This window comes from Lolium perenne, chromosome 1 (assembly GCF_019359855.2).
Source record: "Lolium perenne isolate Kyuss_39 chromosome 1, Kyuss_2.0, whole genome shotgun sequence".
Lineage (NCBI taxonomy): Eukaryota > Viridiplantae > Streptophyta > Magnoliopsida > Poales > Poaceae > Lolium > Lolium perenne.
The window spans coordinates 204,973,942-204,996,255 of NC_067244.2; positions in this window are offsets into that span (position 1 = coordinate 204,973,942).

The following is a 22,314-nucleotide window of genomic DNA, read 5'->3' on the forward strand; positions in this document are numbered from 1 at the left end:
CAACACACCCAATACACTTGCCAGATGTATAGGTGCACTAGTTCGACGAAGAGATATTAAAACGCAGGTGGTATAGATGGTGGTAGATGGTAATTGCGATATGAAGTAAATATTGCAGCAAGTAAACATGCAGTAGAACAGTAAGTAAGCGGTGTTTGCAGTATTGGAAACAAGGCCTAGGGATCCTACTTTCACTAGTGGACACTCTCAACATTGATCACATAATAAATAAATAACTTCTCCTCACTTGTGCTACATATACTCTTGTTTGATAATAAACACCATTCATTGTGTAGGGCTACAAGAGCTCCCTCAAGCCGAAGTTAACAAGCGCCACGACATTCGGCATTCATGTTTAAGTAACCTTTAGAGCATAATAGATCTTTGCAATTTAAACCGAGTACTAACATAGCATACACACTGTCACCATTACACTATGAAAGGGGGAATAGATCACATCAATACTATCGTAGATATAGTTAACTCCATAATCTACAAGAGATTATAATCATAACCTACGCCAAGAACTACACGATGCACACACTGTCACCATTACATCATGAAGGAGGAATAGACTACTTTAATAACATCACTAGAGTAGCACATAGATTAATAGTGATACAAAGCTCATCATATGGATCTCAATCATGCAAGGCAATTCATGAGATCATTGTATTGGGGTACATGAGAGAGAGATTAACCACATAGCTACCGGTAGAGCCCTCAGCCCCGGGGGAGAACTACTCCCTCCTCATCATAGGAGACAATAGCGGCGATGAAGATGGCGGTGATGTCGATGGAGATGCCTTCCGGGGGCACTTCCCAGTCCCGGCGGCGTGCCGGAATAGAGACTTCTGTCCCCCGAATTGGAGTTTCGCGATGGCGGCGGCTCTGGAAGGTTTTCTGGTGTTTCATCAATCCGTGTCGAAGATTTAGGTCAGGACGGCTTAAATAGGCGAAAAGGCGGAGTCGAAAGGGCCACGGGGCCCCCTCACAGTAGGGGGCGCGCCCCCCCTAGGCCGCGCCGCCACCATGTGTGGGGCCTCCAGGGCTCCCCTCTGGTCCCACTCTGGCTCTCTGGAAGCTTCCGAAAAAAACAAGGTTCTGGGCGTTGATTTCGTCCGATTCCGAGAATATTTCCTTTCTAGGATTTCTGAAACCAAAAACAGCAGAAAACAGGAACTGGCACTTCGGCATCTCGTCAATAGGTTAGTTCCGGAAAATGCATCAAAACGATATAAAGTGTGAACAAAACATGTAGGTATTGTCATAAAACTAGCATGGAACATAAGAAATTATAGATACGTTGGAGACGTATCAAGCATCCCCAAGCTTAGTTCCTGCTCGCCCTCGAGTAGGTAAATGATAACAAGGATAATTTCTTAAGTGACATGCTACCAACATAATCTTGATCCATACTATTGTAAAGCATATGAGATGAATGAAGTGATTGAAAGCAATGGTAAAGATGATGATTAAACAACTTAATCATATAGCAAAGACTTTTCATGAATAGTACTTTCAAGACAAGCATCAATAAGTCTTGCATAAGAGTTAACTCATAAAGCAATAGATTCAAAGTAGAAGGCATTGAAGCAACACAAAGGATGATTAAGTTTCAGCAATTGCTTTCAACTTGTAACATGTATCTCATGGATAATTGTCAACATAAAGTAATATGATGAATGCAAATAAGTAAACATGTAAGAATCAATGCACACAGTTGACACAAGTGTTTGCTTCTAAGATAGAAAGAAGTAGGTAAACTGACTCAACATAAAAGTAGAAGAAAGGCCCTTCGCAGAGGGAAGCAGGGATTAAATCATGTGCTAGAGCTTTTCAAGTTTTGAAATCATATAGAGAGCATAAAAGTAAAGTTTTGAGAGGTGTTTGTTGTTGTCAACGAATGGTAGTGGGTACTCTAACTACCTTATCAACCAGACTTTCAAGAGCGGCTCCCATGAAGGACGTTATTTCTACCACCAAGGTAGATCATCCCTCTTCTCTTTTGTTTACACATGTACTTTAGTGTAGTTTATTTTTATTTTTGGGTGACACTCCTTCCAACCTTTGCTTTCACAAGCCATGGCTAACCGAATCCTCGGGTGCCTTCCAACAATCACATACCATGAAGGAGTGTCTATTTATTTTAGTTTTATTTAGATGACACTCCTCCCCACCTTTGCTTTCTCAAGCCATGGCTAACCGAATCCTCGGGTGCCTTCCAACATTTCACATACCATGGAGGAGTGTCTATTTGCAAAATTAAGTTGCTTACTGATGAATCAGAGCAAAACATGTGAAGAGAATTATTAATGAAAGTTAATTAATTGGGGCTGGGAACCCCATTGCCAGCTCTTTTTGCAAAATTATTGGATAAGCGGATATGCCACTAGTCCATTGGTGAAAGTCTGTCCGAAGTAAATGACAAGATCGAAAGATAAAACACCACATACTTTCTCATGAGCTATAAAACATTGACACAAATAAGAGATAATAGCTTTTGAATTGTTTAAAGGTAGCACATGAAGTATTTGCTTAGAATGGCAGGAAATACCACATAGTAGGTAGATATGGTGGACACAAATGGCATAGGTTTTGGCTCAAGGTTTTGGATGCACGAGAAGCATTCCCTCCCAGTACAAGGCTTAGGCTAGCAAGGTTGTTTGAAGCAAACACAAGTATGAACCGGTACAACAAAACTTACATGAGAACATATTGCAAGCATTATAAGACTCTACACTGTCTTCCTTGTTGTTCAAACACCTTAACCAGAAAATATCTAGACCTTAGAGAGACCAATCATGCAAACCAAATTTCAACAAGCTCTATGGTAGTTCTTCATTAATAGGTGCAAAGTACATGATGCAAGAGCTTAAACATGATCTATATGAGCACAACAATTGCCAAGTATCAAATTATTCAAGACAATATACCAATTACTACATGAAGCATTTTCTGTTTCCAACCAAATAGCAATGAACGAAGCAGTTTCATCCTTCGCCATGAACATTAAAAGTAAAAGCGAAGAACACTAGTGTTCTTATGAAAAAGCGGAGCGTGTCTCTCTCCCACACAAGGTATGATCCAATTTATTCAGAGAACTAAGATAACAAAACAAAAATAAAAGCACACAGACGCTCCAAGTAAAGTACATAAGATGTGATGGAATAAAAATATAGTTTCACTAGAGGTGACCTGATAAGTTGTCGATGAAGAAGGGGATGCCTTGGGCATCCCCAAGCTTAGATGCTTGAGTCTTCTTGAAATATGCAGGGATGAACCACGGGGGCATCCCCAAGCTTAGACTTTTCACTCTTCTTGATCACATTATATCATCCTCCTCTCTTGACCCTTGAAAACTTTCTCCACACCAAACTCAAAACAAACTCATTAGAGGGTTAGTGCATAATCAAAAATTCACATGTTCAGCAAGGACACAATCATTCTTAACACTTCTGGACATTACCCAAAGCTACTGAAAGTTAATGGAATAAAGAAATCCATCAAACATAGCAAAAGAGGCAATGCGAAATAAAAGGCAGAATCTGTCAAAACAGAACAGTCCGTAAAGATGAATTTTCCAGAGACACTTAACTTGCTCAGATGAAAAAGCTCAAATTGAATGAAAGTTGCGTATATATCTGAGGATCACGCACGTAAATTGGCAGAATTTTATGAGTTATCTACAGACGGGGCTGCTCAATTTCGTGACAGTAAGAAATCTGTTTCTGCGCAGTAATCCAAATCTAGTATCAACCCTACTATCAAAGACTTTACTTGGCACAACAATGCAATAAAATAAAGATAAGGAGAGGTTGCTACAGTAGTAACAACTTCCAAGACTCAAATATAAAACAAAAGTGCTGTAGTAAAATAAAGACATGGGTTATCTCCCAAGAAGTGCTTTCTTTATAGCCATTAAGATGGGCTCAGTAATTTTAATGATGCTCTTGCAAGAAATAATAGTTGAAGCAAAAGAGAGCATCAAGAAGCAAATTCAAAACACATTTAAGTCTAACCCACTTCCTATGAAAAGGAATCTTGTACACAAATGAATTCATGAAGAACAAAGTGACAAGCATAGGAAGATAAAACACGAGTAACTTCAAGATTCTCAACATAAAGAGGGGAAACTTAATATTATTAAGATGCATATAACCATGTTTCCCTCTCTCATAATAACTTTCAGTAGCATCATTGATGAAATCCACAATATAACCATCACTTAAAACATTCTTTTCATGGTTCATATGCATAAAAGTATCATTAATTTTGGTATAAGAAGAATTCTTCTCATTAATAGTAATTGGAGCAAGATCATTATCAAGAATTTGAACATGGTAAACAAGTTGCATACTAAGGGAATTGTTTTTGGCAATCCAATCATAACTATGACAAGTTTCATAAGGATAGTTATAACCTATATCATAGCATTCTTTATAATAATCATCAAAGATTGGAGGCACAGTGTCATCATAAGAAATAGAATAGTTATCTTTCACAGTATGTTCATCTGTGACCATACCATCATTGTTACTAGAAGGAGATGTATCAAACATATAATGATCAGTAGCAAAAGGATTTTCAAACACCTCATCCTCAAGCTTAGAGCTTTCTATATCATTATGGGAGGAAGCATGGATAGTACTGATACTATGGCAATTATTAACATTATCATTTTCAGAATTAGTTTCCCAGAGATTTGCAATATCAAAAGTAGTGTGCTCTTTCAAATCATGATCACTAATGTAGGTAAAGGGCATAGGAAGATCATTGTACTCAGATTCATTATCATAATAATCATCAGGAGCAACATACTTACGGTTACCTATCGTTATCTCATACACGCGGGGATATGCTGTTACCTCTTTCTTTTTATTCCCCTTCTTCTTCTTCTTCTTCGTTCCCTTCTTCTTCTTCTCGTTCCCTCCTTTAGGAGGGAGAGGCTTGATGAGAGGCTTCTCCACATAACCTGCTTTATTTTCAGAAACAATAGAAGAAACTTGGGAGGATTCCTCCTTTTAATTAATAAGTTTGAAACACACAGCGGTCCTATCATATTTTGGCAAAGTGTCATCTTCTAAAATATTTTGTATGTAAGTATTTGTATGGCAATTATTAATGCAATAAGAAAGACACCCATGCAGGACATCATCAATATCAAGATCACTCATATGTAACAAAGAGATTTTTCTTGATAACTCTTCACACACCAATAATAAAGTAAGTTCATCATGCTGATTAGGAGTGATTTCATCATCACAATACAAATTTGCAGCACTCATAAGGTTTGAATTATCATTGGAGGAGCATTGAAAATTAAAATGACCCACTTTATGGCAAAGTTCACAAATAAAAGGATAGAGGGCACAAACTTTTTTACCAAGATCATCTAGAGCCCTGGACCATTTTCTAGTTTTTTCATTCCTATGATGGATACAATATTCATCTTCGATTTGATTAATTCCACAAGGTCTATGCATTCCACAAAAATTAACATGCTTATAGGAAATAGCATTTTCAGAAGTTTGAACATGTTCATTGCAATCATTAATAACAGTTTCATCCTTCATGCAAGTGTCTTTAAAAGGTTCATGATACTTATCAAAATTCTTCCTAGGCAATTCAAAATGAGAAGCAAAAGCTTTATAAAGATTTGCAACAACTTGAGAGTCAAGACCATAAGTAGCACTCATATTTCGAATTTTATCAGTATCCATAAAAGTTTCAATGCATTCATAACCATAATTTATACCTGACTCTCTACCTTTGTCGTTCTCCCAATCTTCAGCGTTCTCCTCAATCCGATCAAGAAGGTACCTTTTAAAATCTTCTTTGTTGCGCGTGAATGATCCAGAACAAGTAGTATCCAACAAGGTTTTATCTTGAAAAGAAAGTCTTGCATAGAGATTATCAATGATGATATTACCAGGAAGCTCATGAATGGGGCATTTGAGCATTAAAGACTTCAATCTTCCCATGCTTGGGCAATACTCTCTCCATCACGAGGCCAGAAATTGTATATGCGATTTCGGTCTTTGTGAATTTCGCTTGGAGGATAGAATTTAGAATAAAATAGACGCACAATATCCTTCCAATCAAGAGAATCCCCATTCTTCAGCAATTTATACCAATGCGCCGCTTTACCAGACAACGACATAGAGAATAATTTCTTCTTCACTTCATCCATAGAGATACCTGCACACTTGAATAACCCGCATAATTCATGTAAAAATAGTAAATGATCTCCAGGATGAACAGTTCCATCCCCTTCATAGCGGTTATCCACAACAAGTTCAATAATTTTCATGGGTATCTTGAAGGGAATACTTTCAGTAGGTGGATTTTAAATATCACAAGCATTATTAGAGTTATCGCATATGGGAGATAAAGCATTATCAGAGCAAATTTTCTCCCCTAAAGATGGGAAGCTAAAAAGATCACAAAAACTAGCTCCCCCAAGCTTAGACTTTTCCATAGCATTAGCAGTAATTGCATTCATACTAATAACGTTGCTACTATCATGCAAATAAGGTTCCATAGATTTTTTAATTTTCGCATCAAACAATTCTAACTCAGAAAAGAGATTAAAAAGCTCACCAATTTTTTTGTTGTTTTCCATTATGCCTAACTAGTGAAAATAAAAACAAGAAACAAAAAGATGCAATTGCAGGATCTAAATTAAGGAAATAGCTTCGAGCACTCACACACCGGCAACAGTGCTAGGAAATAGCTTATTAGTCGGAGGATGTGAATACCTTTTACCTTACCTCCCTGGCAACGGCGCCAGAAAATAGCTTGATGTCTACGTGTGCTTCTATTCTTGTAGACAGTGTTGGGCCTCCAAGAGCAGAGGTTTGTAGAACAGCAGCAAGTTTCCCTTAAGTGAATCACCCAAGGTTTATCGAACTCAGGGAGGTAGAGGTCAGAGATATTCCTCTCAAGCAACCCTGCAATTACGATACAAGAAGTCTCTTGTGTCCCCAACACACCCAATACACTTGTCAGATGTATAGGTGCACTAGTTCGGCGAAGAGATATTTAAAACGCAGGTGGTATAGATGGTGGTAGATGGTAATTGCGATATGAAGTAAATATTGCAGCAAGTAAACATGCAGTAGAACAGCAAGTAAGCGGTGTTTGCAGTATTGGAAACAAGGCCTAGGGATCCTACTTTCACTAGTGGACTGATACGTCCATTTTGCATCACTATTTTATATCATAATTTGCTGTTATTCATTGATATATTTCATATTGGGACACAATACTTATGTTATTTCATCTATTTTGCATGTTTCATGATTATTTGGAGATTGCGCACCGGAGCCGTGGATTACGTTGGAAAAAGCACCGCCAGGATGCAATATTTCGGAAGATCAACTGTGGAAGGGAATTTTACCAAAAATCCTATTTTTCCAGATGACGAAGGAAGCCAGAAGGGGGAGCTGAGAGGACACAAGGTGGGGCCAGACCACAGGCCGGCGCGGCCCATGGCCTGGCCGCGCCACCATGTGGTGTGGGGGCCCCACAGCCCCTTTCGCCTCCTTTTCTTCGCGAAACCCTTCGTCCCGAAAACCTAAGCCACAGAGGAAACCTCACGAAGGGTTATAGCCGCCTCTGCGGGGCGGAGAACACCAGAGAGAAAAGAGCTCTCCGGCGGGCAGGAATCCGCCGGGGAAATTCCCTCCCGGAGGGGGAAATCGACGCCATCGTCACCGTCATCAAGCTGGACATCATCTCCATCACCATCACCATCATCTTCATCATCCTCACCGCCATCTCCACCGCTGCACATCGTCATCGCCGTAACGATTTGGGGTAGATCTTGATTGTTTGATAGGGGAAACTCTCCCGGTATTGATTTCTACTTGTTATTAATGCTATTGAGTGAAACCTTTGAACCAAGGTGTATGTTCAGATTGTTATTCATCATCATATAACCTCTGATCATGTTCCATATGATGTCTTGTGAGTAGTTCGTTTAGTTCTTGAGGACATGGGTGAAGTCTAAATGTTAGTAGTGAATTATGGTTGAGTAATATTCAATGTTATGATATTTAAGTTGTGGTGTTATTCTTCTAGTGGTGTCATGTGAACGTCGACTACATGATACTTCACCATTTATGGGCCTAGGGGAATACATCTTGTATTCGTTTGCTAATTGCGGGGTTGCCGGAGTGAGAAACACAGAACCCCGTTAGTATATCAATGCAGGAGGGATCGCAGGATCTCAGAGTTTAAGGCTGTGGTTAGATTTATCTTAATTACTTTCTTGTAGTTGCGGATGCTTGCAAGGGGTATAATCACAAGTATGTATTAGTCCTAGGAAGGGCGGTACATTAGCATAGGTTCACCCACACAACACTTATCAAAACAATGAAGATTATTTAGCTACATGAAGCGAAAGCACTAGACTAAATTCCCGTGTGTCCTCAAGAACGTTTGGTCATTATAAGTAAACAAACCGGCTTGTCCTTTGTGCTAAAAAGGATTGGGCCACTCGCTGCACTTATTTCTCTCGCACTTTACTTACTCGTACTTTATTCATCTGTTACATCAAAACCCCCCAAATACTTGTCTGTGAGCATTTACAGTGAATCCTTCATCGAAACTACTTGTCAACACCTTCTGCTCCTCGTTGGGATCGACATTCTTACTTATCGAAGATACTACGATACACCCCCTATACTTGTGGGTCATCAAGACTATTTTCTGGCGCCGTTGCCGGGGAGTGAAGCGCTATTGGTAAGTGGAATTGGTAAGGAAAACCTTTACTGTTGTGCTGATTTTATTTCTGCCTGCTGCTATAAGTCATTATGGAGAGATCTTCTCTTTGATTTCTATTTGGGAAATCTACTACTACTGCAACGGTAGTGGATGAGGCGCCAGGTGAGGAAGAGATACCATATAAAATACCTATGAAAATTATTGAACGTGTTATGGATAACCGCTATGAAGGGGATGGAACTGTCCATCCTGGTGATCATTTACTGTTTTTGCATGAATTATGCGGGTTATTCAAATGTGCAGGTATTGCTATGAATGAAGTGAGGAAGAAACTATTCTCTTTATCGCTGTCTGGTAAAGCGGCGCATTGGTATAAATTACTGGATAATGGGGATTCTCTTGAATGGGATGATATTGTTCCCCGGTTTTATTCTAAGTTCTATCCTCCGAGTGAGATTCACAAAGATCGGAATCGCATATATAATTTTTGGCCTCATGATGGAGAAAGTATTGCCCAAGCTTGGGGGAGATTGAAGTCTTTAATGCTCAAATGCCCCATTCATGAGCTTCCTGGTAATGTTATTATTGATAATTTCTATGCAAGACTTTCTTTTCAAGACAAGACCTTGCTGGATACTTCTTGTTCTGGATCATTTACACGCAACAAAGAAGAGTTTAAAAGGGACCTTCTTGATCGGATCCAAGAAAATACTGAAGGATGGGAGAACGACAAGGATAGAGAATCAGGTATAATTTATGATTATAAATGCATTGAAGCTTTTATGGATACTGATAAATTTCGTAATATGAGTGCTACATATGGTCTTGATTCTCAAGTTGCTGCAAATCTTTATAAAGCTTTTGCTTCTCATTATGAATTGCCTAAGAAGAATTTTGATAAGTATCATGAACCGTATAAGGATAAAATTGATTCATCTATTAATAAATGTGTTGTAGTTGAAACTGCTGATCGTGTTATTCCTGAAGCTTATATTGAAAAAACTCCTTTTCCTGCTAAAATGAAGGAGTACTCTGTCATAAATAGTGCGGTTCATAAAAGTGAAAAGAAACCTATAGAACCTGAAGAACAAATAAAAGTTGAACCTGCTGTTGCAATAGTTAAAGATCTTGTGACTGAAAACATAGAGGATGGTCATATTATTTTCTGTGAAGATGCTTCTAATATTGTTTCACATCCTAATAAATCCAAACAAGTTAGTGTTCCTATGCTATCTGTTAGAATTGGTGATCATTGCTATTATGGTTTATGTGATACTGGTGCAAGCGTTAGTGCTATTCCTTATGAGCTTTACACGGAGATTATGCATGAAATTGGTTCTTGTGAACTTGAAGATATTGATGTGGTTATTCAGCTGGCTAATAGAGAAACTATTTCTCCAATTGGTATTGTTCGAGATGTGGAAGTTCTATGTGGTAAGATTAAATATCCTGCTGACTTTTTGGTACTTGGTTCTGCTGCTAGTGATTATTGTCCTATCATTTTTGGTAGACCTTTTCTAAATACTTGTGGAGCTATTATAGATTGTAAGAAAGAGAAAATTTTGACTAAATTTGCTGGTGAACCTTATGAATTTAACTTTTCTAAATTTACCAAAACTCCTTATAAAGCTGACTTGCCTAGTAATGATTTTAAAATGGAGCAGTGTGCATCTATTGTTCTTGTTCCTAATAATCCTTTGCAGCAACATTTGGAGAATAGCGAGAGTGAAGTTTTCAGGAAAGAAAGAGATGAGCTTGAGGAGATATTTCTTCGTCAACCTATTCTCAAGCATGATTTACCGGTGGAAGATTTGGGTACAACACCGCCACCAAAGGAAGATCCTGTTTTTGATTTAAAGCCTTTACCTGATAATCTTAAATATGCTCATATTGATGATAAGAAAATATATCCTGTTATTATTAGTTCTAAACTTACAGAGTTCGAAGAAGAAAGATTATTGCAAATATTGAAGAAACACCGAGGAGCTATTGGCTATACTCTTGATGACTTGAAGGGGATTTCTCCCTCTATTTGCCAACACGCCATTAATATGGAAGATGATGCGAAGCCTGTTGTTGAACCTCAGCGTCGTCTAATTCCGAAGATGAAGGATGTGGTAAGAAACGAGGTATTACGACTTCTTGAAGCTGGTATTATATATCCTATTGCTGATAGTAGATGGGTTAGTCCTGTGCATTGTGTTCCTAAGAAAGGAGGAATGACTGTTGTGCCTAATGATAATGATGAGCTCATTCCCCAAAGAGTAGTTGTAGGGTATAGAATGTGCATTGATTTTCGAAAAGTTAATAAGGTTACTAAGAAAGATCATTACCCTTTGCCATTTATTGATCAAATGCTAGAAAGATTGTCTAAAAATACTCATTTTTGCTTTCTTGATGGTTATTCTGGGTTTTCACAAATTGTTGTTAAAGCTAAAGATCAAGAGAAAACCACTTTCACTTGTCCCTATGGAACTTATGCTTATAGGCGTATGCCTTTTGGTTTGTGTAATGCTCCTGCTACTTTTCAAAGATGCATGTCAGCTATTTTTCATGGTTTTTGCGAAAGTATTGTAGAGGTATTCATGGATGATTTTTCTGTTTATGGTAATTCTTTCGATAATTGCTTGCGAAACCTCAATAAAGTTTTGCAGAGATGTGAAGAAACTAACCTTGTTCTTAATTGGGAGAAATGCCACTTTATGGTTAATGAAGGAATTGTATTGGGACATAAAATTTCTGAAAGAGGTATTGAAGTTGATAGAGCTAAAGTTGAAGCAATTGAGAAGATGCCCTATCCGAGGGATGTTAAAGGTATTCGTAGTGTTCTTGGTCATGCTGGGTTTTATAGGAGATTTATTAAAGATTTCTCCAAGATTTCAAAGCCTCTTACTAATCTTCTTCAAAAAGATGTACCTTTTTGTTTTTGATGATGATTGTAAGGAAGCTTTTGAAACTCTAAAGAAAGCCTTAACAACTGCTCCTATAGTTGAACCTCCTGATTGGAACTTACCATTTGAAATTATGTGTGATGCTAGTGATTTTGCTGTAGGCGCTGTTCTTGGACAGCGAATAGATAAAAAATTAAATGTTATTCATTATGCTAGCAAGACTCTTGATGCTGCTCAAAGAAATTATGCTACAACTGAAAAAGAATTATTAGCTGTAGTCTTTGCTTGTGATAAATTTAGATCTTATATTGTTGATTCAAAAGTTACAATTCATACTGATCATGCTGCAATTAGATACCTTATGACAAAGAAAGATGCTAAGCCGAGGCTTATTAGATGGGTACTTCTTTTGCAAGAATTTGATTTACATATTGTAGATAGGAAAGGTGCTGATAATCCTGTTGCTGATAATTTGTCTAGATTGGAAAATATTGCTTATGATCCTGTTCCTGTTAATGATAGTTTTCCAAATGAACAATTGGCTGTAATAAAGGTGAGCTCGCGAGATAGCCCTTGGTATGCTGATTATGCTAACTTTATTATTTCCAAGTACTTGCCTCCAACCTTTTCAGCTCAGCAAAGGAGGAAATTCTTTTATGACTTGAGGCATTATTTTTGGGATGACCCACACTTATATAAAGAAGGAGTGGATGGTATTATGCGAAGATGTGTTCCTGAACATGAACAACAAGAGATATTGAGTAAATGTCATGGTAGTGTTTATGGAGGACATCACGCCAGAGAAAGAACCGCACAAAAGGTTCTACAATCAGGTTTTTATTGGCCAACTCTCTTCAAAGATGCAAGGAAGTTTATTTTATCTTGTGATGAATGTCAAAGGGTTGGTAATATCTCCAGACGCAATGAAATGCCTATGAATTATACTCTTGTTATTGAACCATTCGATTGTTGGGGATTCGACTTTATGGAACCTTTTCCCTCTTCAGAAGGTAACACTCATATACTTGTTGCTGTTGATTATGTTACTAAATGGGTGGAAGCCATACCTACAAAAAGTGCTGATGGTGAGACCTCTTTAAAAATGCTTTTAGATATTATTTTTCCTAGTTTTGGAGTTCCTAGATATATTATGACTGATGGAGGTTCTCATTTTATTCATGGAGGTTTTAGAAAAACTCTCGCTAGGTATGGAATTAATCATAGAATTGCTTCCGCTTACCATCCTCAAACTAGTGGTCAAGTAGAATTATCAAATAGAGAAATTAAATCTATTTTGGGAAAGACCGTTAATAAATCTAGAAAGAATTGGGCTAGTAAATTGAAGGATGCACTATGGGCTTATAGAACTGCTTATAAAAACCCCATGGGAATGTCACCTTATAAAATGGTTTATGGAAAAGCTTGTCATTTACCTTTAGAATTAGAGCACAAAGCGTATTGGGCTGTTAGAGAACTAAATAAAGATCCTAAACTAGCCGGTAATAAAAGGTTGTTGCAACTAAGTTCACTAGATGAATGTAGAAGTGAAGTTTATGAAAATGCTAAACTCTTTAAAGAGAAAGTTAAGAAATGGCATGATAGAAGAATTATCAAAAGAGAATTTAATGTTGGGGACAAAGTCCTATTGTATCGGTCTCATCTTAGACTTTTTGCAGGGAAATTACTCTCAAAATGGGAAGGACCGTATGTTGTCGAGGAGGTGTATCGTTCAGGAGCAATTAAAATTAGCTCTCTCCAAGGCAATGCTACGCAAGTGGTGAATGGACAAAGACTCAAGCATTATATCTCGGGTGATTCTTATAATGTTGATGTTGATATTATTCAAGTGGAAACACCGGAAGCTTTCATCAAAGGACAAATTGACAGTCCGCCAGAACTCGACTTTGAATAGGTAACAGTATTGGTAACGAGAAGTTCGCAATTTACTTTCCGAACAATATTTTCACTGTTTCTGGAAAATATGAAAAATTACGAGATCGAAACGGAGTGGAGGAGACGCACGAGGGCGTGCCACCATAGGCCGGCGCGGGCCCCAGCCTGGCCGCGCCGACCTATGAGGGCACCACCTCGTCGCCCCTTTCCGACTCTGATTCGACCTGGTACTTTCCGTTTGTTCTGAAATTTTTTATTATATAATCCCCCGGACCCCTGGAGGTCCGTATATCGTTTTCTCGACGTGTTTTGTTTCGAGCTGTTTTCTGCCAGGATCTGTTTCGGATCTAGATCCACCATGTCTTCGTCGGGAACTCAGAAGGACAGCTTCTTTGAGGATGTCGTCAACCCGTACATGAACGAGCTGAAGATGCACCCCAAAGAATTGCTGCTCGTAGAAGGAGAGTTGCAGATCAAAGATGTCCAGGGTCCTAAGGGAGAAGGGAGCTTGGAAGACAGGATGGAGAAACTGGAACAAGAGGTCTTCAACTACAAGAAGATGGCTGAGCGTGAAGTGGACATCTTCCACAAGATTGTGTCTGAACTCATTGATGGACACAAGAAGGAGACTGCAAAGTTGTGGGACGATATCTTCTCACTTCACGACACCATCAACAAACTCCAAGCTCAACTCTATGATGTTCACAATCAAAACTGTGAGTATGAAAACAGGTTTAAGCGTATAAGTCATGCTGCTAGTTTCAGGTTTCCGGAGACCAAGATGTCTTTTGTTGATGGAGAGCCTCTTCCTTGGAAGTCTGATGATGGCAAGGATTCACCATCATCGCCAAAGGAGTAATTCATCATCGGTATTGGCATCCCCTTGGTTTGTTCCAAGCTTGGGGGAGTGCCGCGGTATCACATTATCACTACCTTTTACTTTTATTATCAAGTAGTGTCATATCATGAGTAGGGAAGTTATCGTATAAGATGGGTTGCAGTGTGGAAGTATCTCTCCTTTAGTTTGTCTATGTATCCCTTGGTGTGAGTTATCGTTATGGAATATTAATGAGAAGTCTTATCATTTACATATTGCACACCTTATTTTAGTTTGCAATTTCTACTATATGACTGATCTTGATTTTAGTATTGGTACCACTTTGGGAGCATTGAGTAAATCTATTTGGTTTTGGCAAACTTAGCAATGGTCAATAGCAACAACACTTTGAATTCAAGAAGCATAGAGAAAATACATGTAGAAGATGTTATTATCTTTCTTATCAGTTCTTAGCTTAGTATTCTGAAGTTAAAACTATTTGTGCTTACAAGTAAGATGCATGATTGTTTCTATCACATGTATATTTGTTTGTTTCCCTCAACTCTTATGCTTGCTATTTAACCTTGCTAGCCAAAGACTTGTACTGAGAAGGAATACTTCTCGTGCATCCGAACCTTAACCCAAACCTATGCCATTTGTGTCCACCATACCTACCTACTACATGGTATTTTCTGCCATTCCAAGTAAATACTTCATGTGCTACCTTTAAACAATTCAAAACTTTATTACTCCTTATTTGTGTCAATGTTTTATAGCTCATGAGGAAGTATGTGGTGTTTTATCTTTCAATCTTGTTGGGCAACTTTCACCAATGGACTAGTGGCTTCATCCACTTATCCAATAACTTTGCAAAAAGAGCTGGCAATGGGATTCCCAGTCCCAAATTAATTAACAAAAATAGACACTCCTCCATGGTATGTGATTGTTGGTCGGCACCCGAAGGATTCGGTTAGCCATGGCTTGAGAAAGCAAAGGTGGGGAGGAGTGTCATCATAATAAAAATAAAATAAAAAGGCACTCCTTCATGGTATGAGATTGTAGGCAGGCACCCGAGGATTCGGTTAGCCATGGTTTGTGAAAGAAAGGTTGGAAGGAGTGCCATACAAAATAAATGGGAGCCGCTCTTTGAGAGTTTGCCTGGCAAGGGGGTTAGAGTACCCGCTACCAGTCGTTGACAACAACAAACACCTCTCAAAATGTTACTTTTATCATCTCTATATGATTTCAAAACTGAAAAAGCTCTAGCACATGATTTAATCCCTGCTTCCCTCTGCGAAGGGCCTGTCTTTTACTTTATGTTGAGTCAGTAAACCTATTTCCCTCCATCTCAAGCAAGCATTTGAGTTGTTGTGATCGAACTATTATATTGTGATTTGCTTCATCATGTCTTTTATTCTTTCTTGTTTAGTACAAGTTTTACCTGAATGAATATAGCTTTGAAAGTTATCCATGATCATTATGATTGAGTATGCAAGATGAGCCACATAAGCTTTAATATGAGAGCGCTGCTCAATAGATAAATATAATCTGTTAACTGTTCTTTGACCAAGAACAAAAGTTTGCCATCACCAATTATGATTTCTTATGCATCTCTATTTGTGATTACCTTATACTTGTTTCAAGTTGAGTTATATGAGGAAGTTGTTTACTATTATGTCTTGTGTGAATGAATATGATGCTTCTTGTCCGTATTTTATTGATCGACTCTTCACTCCATAAACATGTGGTCTTGTTTACTGAGCTCAGTTTCGCTTGGGGACAAGCGAAGTCTAAGCTTGGGGGGAGTTGATACGTCCATTTTGCATCACTATTTTATATCATAATTTGCTGTTATTCATTGATATATTTCATATTGGGACACAATACTTATGTTATTTCATCTATTTTGCATGTTTCATGATTATTTGGAGATTGCGCACCGGAGCCAGGATTCTGTTGGAAAAAGCACCGCCAGGATGCAATATTTCGGAAGATCAACTGTGGAAGGGAATTTTACCAAAAATCCTATTTTTCCAGATGACGAAGGAAGCCAGAAGGGGGAGCTGAGAGGACACAAGGTGGGGCCAGACCACAGGCCGGCGCGGCCCATGGCCTGGCCGCGCCACCATGTGGTGTGGGGGCCCCACAGCCCCTTTCGCCTCCTTTTCTTCGCGAAACCCTTCGTCCCGAAAACCTAAGCCACAGAGGAAACCTCACGAAGGGTTACAGCCGCCTCTGCGGGGCGGAGAACACCAGAGAGAAAAGAGCTCTCCGGCGGGCAGGAATCCGCCGGGGAAATTCCCTCCCGGAGGGGGAAATCGACGCCATCGTCACCGTCATCAAGCTGGACATCATCTCCATCACCATCACCATCATCTTCATCATCCTCACCGCCATCTCCACCGCTGCACATCGTCATCGCCGTAACGATTTGGGGTAGATCTTGATTGTTTGATAGGGGAAACTCTCCCGGTATTGATTTCTACTTGTTATTAATGCTATTGAGTGAAACCTTTGAACCAAGGTATATGTTCAGATTGTTATTCATCATCATATCACCTCTGATCATGTTCCATATGATGTCTTGTGAGTAGTTCGTTTAGTTCTTGAGGACATGGGTGAAGTCTAAATGTTAGTAGTGAATTATGGTTGAGTAATATTCAATGTTATGATATTTAAGTTGTGGTGTTATTCTTCTAGTGGTGTCATGTGAACGTCGACTACATGATACTTCACCATTTATGGGCCTAGGGAAATACATCTTGTATTCGTTTGCTAATTGCGGGGTTGCCGGAATGACAGAAACCTGAACCCCCGTTAGTATATCAATGCAGGAGGGATCGCAGGATCTCAGAGTTTAAGGCTGTGGTTAGATTTATCTTAATTACTTTCTTGTAGTTGCGGATGCTTGCAAGGGGTATAATCACAAGTATGTATTAGTCCTAGGAAGGGCGGTACATTAGCATAGGTTCACCCACACAACACTTATCAAAACAATGAAGATTATTTAGCTACATGAAGCGAAAGCACTAGACTAAATTCCCGTGTGTCCTCAAGAACGTTTGGTCATTATAAGTAAACAAACCGGCTTGTCCTTTGTGCTAAAAAGGATTGGGCCACTCGCTGCACTTATTTCTCTCGCACTTTACTTACTCGTACTTTATTCATCTATTACATCAAAACCCCCCGAATACTTGTCTGTGAGCATTTACAGTGAATCCTTCATCGAAACTACTTGTCAACACCTTCTGCTCCTCGTTGGGATCGACATTCTTCCTTATCGAAGATACTACGATACACCCCCTATACTTGTGGGTCATCATGGACACTCTCAACATTGATCACATAATAAATAAATAACTTCTCCTCACTTGTGCTACATATACTCTTGTTTGATAACAAACACCATTCATTGTGTAGGGCTACAAGAGCTCCCTCAAGCCGGAGTTAACAAGCGCCACGACATTCGGCATTCATGTTTAAGTAACCTTTAGAGCATAATAGATCTTTGCAATTTAAACCGAGTACTAACATAGCATACACACTGTCACCATTACACTATGAAAGGGGGAATAGATCACATCAATACTATCGTAGATATAGTTAACTCCATAATCTACAAGAGATTACAATCATAACCTACGCCAAGAACTACACGATGCACACACTGTCACCATTACATCATGAAGGAGGAATAGACTACTTTAATAACATCACTAGAGTAGCACATAGATTAATAGTGATACAAAGCTCATCATATGGATCTCAATCATGCAAGGCAATTCCTGAGATCATTGTATTGGGGTACATGAGAGAGAGATTAACCACATAGCTACCGGTAGAGCCCTCAGCCCCGGGGGAGAACTACTCCCTCCTCATCATAGGAGACAGCAGCGGCGATGAAGATGGCGGTGATGTCGATGGAGATGCCTTCCGGGGGCACTTCCCGTCCCGGCGGCGTGCCGGAACAGAGACTTCTGTCCCCCGAATTGGAGTTTCGCGATGGCGGCGGCTCTGGAAGGTTTTCTGGTGTTTCGTCAATCCGTGTCGAAGATTTAGGTCAGGACGGCTTAAATAGGCGAAGAGGCGGAGTCGGAAGGGCCACGGGGCCCCCTCACAGTAGGGGGCGCCCCCCTAGGCCGCGCCGCCACCATGTGTGGGGCCCCCAGGGCTCCCCTCTGGTCCCACTCTGGCTCTCTGGAAGCTTCCGGGAAAAATAAGGTTCTGGGCGTTGATTTCGTCCGATTCCGAGAATATTTCCTTTCTAGGATTTCTGAAACCAAAACCAGCAGAAAATAGGAACTGGCACTTCGGCATCTCGTCAATAGGTTAGTTCCGGAAAATGCATCAAAACGATATAAAGTGTGAACAAAACATGTAGGTATTGTCATAAAACTAGCATGGAACATAAGAAATTATAGATACGTTGGAGACGTATCACCAACTTTCTAAACAAACTTAGAGGTGAACTGGTTGGTAATAGTGAGAACATGTTCACATTCAACAACATCATCAGACCTCAAAATTTGGTGGATTTTCTTTCAAAGGGTGCTAGCTACATCTAGAGTAATATCCAAGTAGACCCACTGCTTGAGCGTCTTGATTGGTTTCTCACTTCAAAGAATGCGACATCTTCTTTTCCGAACACTACATACCAAGCTTTGTCTAGGCATGTCTCAGATCATGTACCTTGCTACATATTAATTCAAACTAAAATATCGAGAAGCTGTTTAGATTTGGAAAGTTTTGGATTCAGCATCCTGGTTTCATGGAAACTGTCAAAGTTGATTGGCAAATACAAGCAAGAAACTCTAATCCCACACCGGCTTTGAATGCCAAGCTATAAAATGTGAGAGGGCTCTTAAAAGATGGATTAAATCGACCTCCAAATTATCTATGTTAATTGAAAATTGCTAGATGTACTTTCTCAAATTGATTCTTTGGAACAATTGAGAACTCTTACCACACATGAATGGTATTTTAGAAAATTTCTTAAAGCTCATATTTCTAGATTGCAATCTTACAAGCAGCAGTATTAGAAAAAGAGATGCACGGGAGATGGATAAAATATGGTGGTGCAAATACAAAAAAAAAATCACAGGGTTGGTTGCAACCGAAAGACGTAGAAGGAATTATGTTGCCTCTATTACTAAAGCAGATGCAAACATTGCTGAAGATCATGATGGAAAGGCACACAAATTATTTCAAGCTTACAATCTAAGGCTTGGAATTTCGGATGCTCACGAACTGAAATTTGATCTTGCCCCCCTCTTCACTCCTCTGCCAGGTTTATCTAGCATATCTTCACCATTCTCCAAATAGGAAAATGATAATTTAGTAAGGAAAAATCCAATTGATAAGGCTCCAAGACCATATGGTTTCGATGGATGTTTCCTTAATTAAAACATGTTGGCAAATTGTTGCACTTAATTTCTATAAATTATTACGAGCCTAATCTGAAGGAGGGTATTTCCGGACAACATTAACAACTCTCTTATTACCTTGATCCAAATAAAGGCATCTCCTTCAAGCGATAAATGACTAAGGACTTATTTTATTGCTAAAGTCATGTTTGAAGCTTCTCACTAACCTTCTTGCATATAGACTTCAAGAGTGGATCCGAAAGTTAATTCATCCAAATCAATATGGGTTATAAAACATACAACTATACATTAATGTTTTGCTTCGGCATTTGAGTTCACTCATCGTAGTGAACCATCAAAGAGAGATACTATCATTTCAAAACTAGATTTTGAAAAGGCCTTTGACATGATGGAGCATGATACAATTTTGAAAAGTCTTTCTCATATGTGCTTTGATGACACTTGGCTAAACTGGACTAAACACATATTACACTTTGGCCATTCATCTATACTGATAAATGGACTTCCTGCAAAATCGTTCCATTGCAAGGGAGGAGTTTGTGAAGGTGATCTTCTATCGCCATTACTATTTGTTGCTAGTGCAGAATTATTGTTAAAAGTTAAAAGTAAAGCATACCAAGAATGGCATCTTCAGCTGCAAACAATGTATGCATAACCTTTTGTACACTTCAAGAAAACAAACTTACAACTTTATAGCATTCTAGGTTCGTCCCCCACACCCAGCTTACGATTTAGACGTTTAGGTTCATCTGAACACATAATTACAAGGAGAGAGCCCTTTCCATCCTAAAAAAAACATATTCAATAGGAGGATGGCCACCATCCCTTATAAGTTGGTCGTAGGTGTAAGGATACATTTCCCCTAAGTGTATTTTTGGTAATTAATGATAATTCTTATGGACTAATATTTACATTTAGTGTATATGTAAGAATACTCCCTAGGTATTTCTTATAATGCATGTGTTAGATTCAAGTGTGGTTGCCATAAAACTACAGATATACCTTGGGTATTGGCATCATGATCTTGAGTGTTTGGTTTAAAGAGAAGAATTCAAGATATGGTTCTACTTAAGCCGGTGTCATGATAGTCTCATAGGTTAAGCTATGGACGACTATGGTTTAGAGCATGCAATCAAATGGATGGAGCTTAAAGCGTTGTCATCAAGATCAAGCAGGATTCGCAAGACAAAGGTTTTCCTTTTACTGGTCTCAAGGTTGTTGTTGGGAGACCGGGTTATAGATAGATAGACGCACTATCAAGAGGGGCTTTCGGTTGGGTAACTTGATTGCATCATCTTAGGGAGCTCAATCCTTTGCATAATTTGCATCCCTACATTCTTATTACTTGTTAGTGTTTTTCTTTGTGAGGTTCTTGAGCTTGTTGCTAACTTTTCAACAAGTCCAAGTTCACCGAAAAAGGAATCCGTATGCATCTTCTGTTGCATTTTCGAGTTTGGACGTCTTTACCGTTTCTTAAAACGTTAGGAGTCTCCCTATCTAAAATTATCTAAAAATATTGGGGTTCTATTCATTGTTATTTTTTCAACAAAATTGGTTTCATCTTAATAGAAATTTGGGAACTGCGTTTGAGAGGTTTTTGGGCGGCCAAACCGGCGGGGCAGGTCTACCCCGGTCTGACCAGCCGGACGCGGGGCTCGACACCGGTGACCACCGGATGCCTATACTGCGTGGTTTTTTCGGCTGCGGGGCGGTAGCCTACCGGTTTTTCCGGCGCATGGTCCGGCCCGCCGATCTGCATGTCGGTTTGTCCTGCGCATGGTTCGGCCTGTAGGTCCTGCCGCCGGTCGGTCCGGCCTATGGCCCAGTGTTGCCGATTTTGCGGCCGGTTTGTTTTGCAGGAAACCTCCCAATAGTCCTCCCTCCTCTTTGAGGAGGTAAGGCCAACCATTCTTTTTTGCTCTCTCTCATACTTTATTGTTGAATCTCAAAAGTTTGCTTCGTCTCCATCTCTCTCATGATTCTTGCATATTCTTGAGGGATTTGAAAGAGGAGAACTAGATCTACAATCTCCACCGGTGAATTCTTCCTCTAAGTGAGGGGAACTCTTGGGATCTAGATCTTGGAGTCATTTGTTGATTTTCTTTATTGTACTTCATCTTTAGTTTCTCCATTGTTTCTTTTTTGTTCTCCGTTTTCTTTGATGTGTCTCTCCTTTCTAATAGAGTAATAGGAGGTTCCAAGTTCGATTCTCGTAGGTTGTAGCAGCTCATTTCATTTTCTAATCTGTTTCTCTTTTCTTCGTCTCTCCTCTCTTTTCTGATTGATGCCTATGATCCAATTTTACTATTATTATTTTTAGTGTCGAATAAAACTCACACAAGCTACATATATAAATCACACACGCTATACCAATATGTTAAAATAAATTTCTAGTTCAAGTCTTAAACATATTAAAGAAAATGTATTACGATATCTTGACTTCTCATATTTAAGTTAAATAATTAATCACCTCGACTTTAATTTATAGAGATTGAGATAAATTTCATTTAGTTGTATTACATTCCTTTCATGGGGATAATTTTATAATAGGGTAATTTATGTACATGTATTTGTTGGGATAGGTTTGAATATAAGCGTT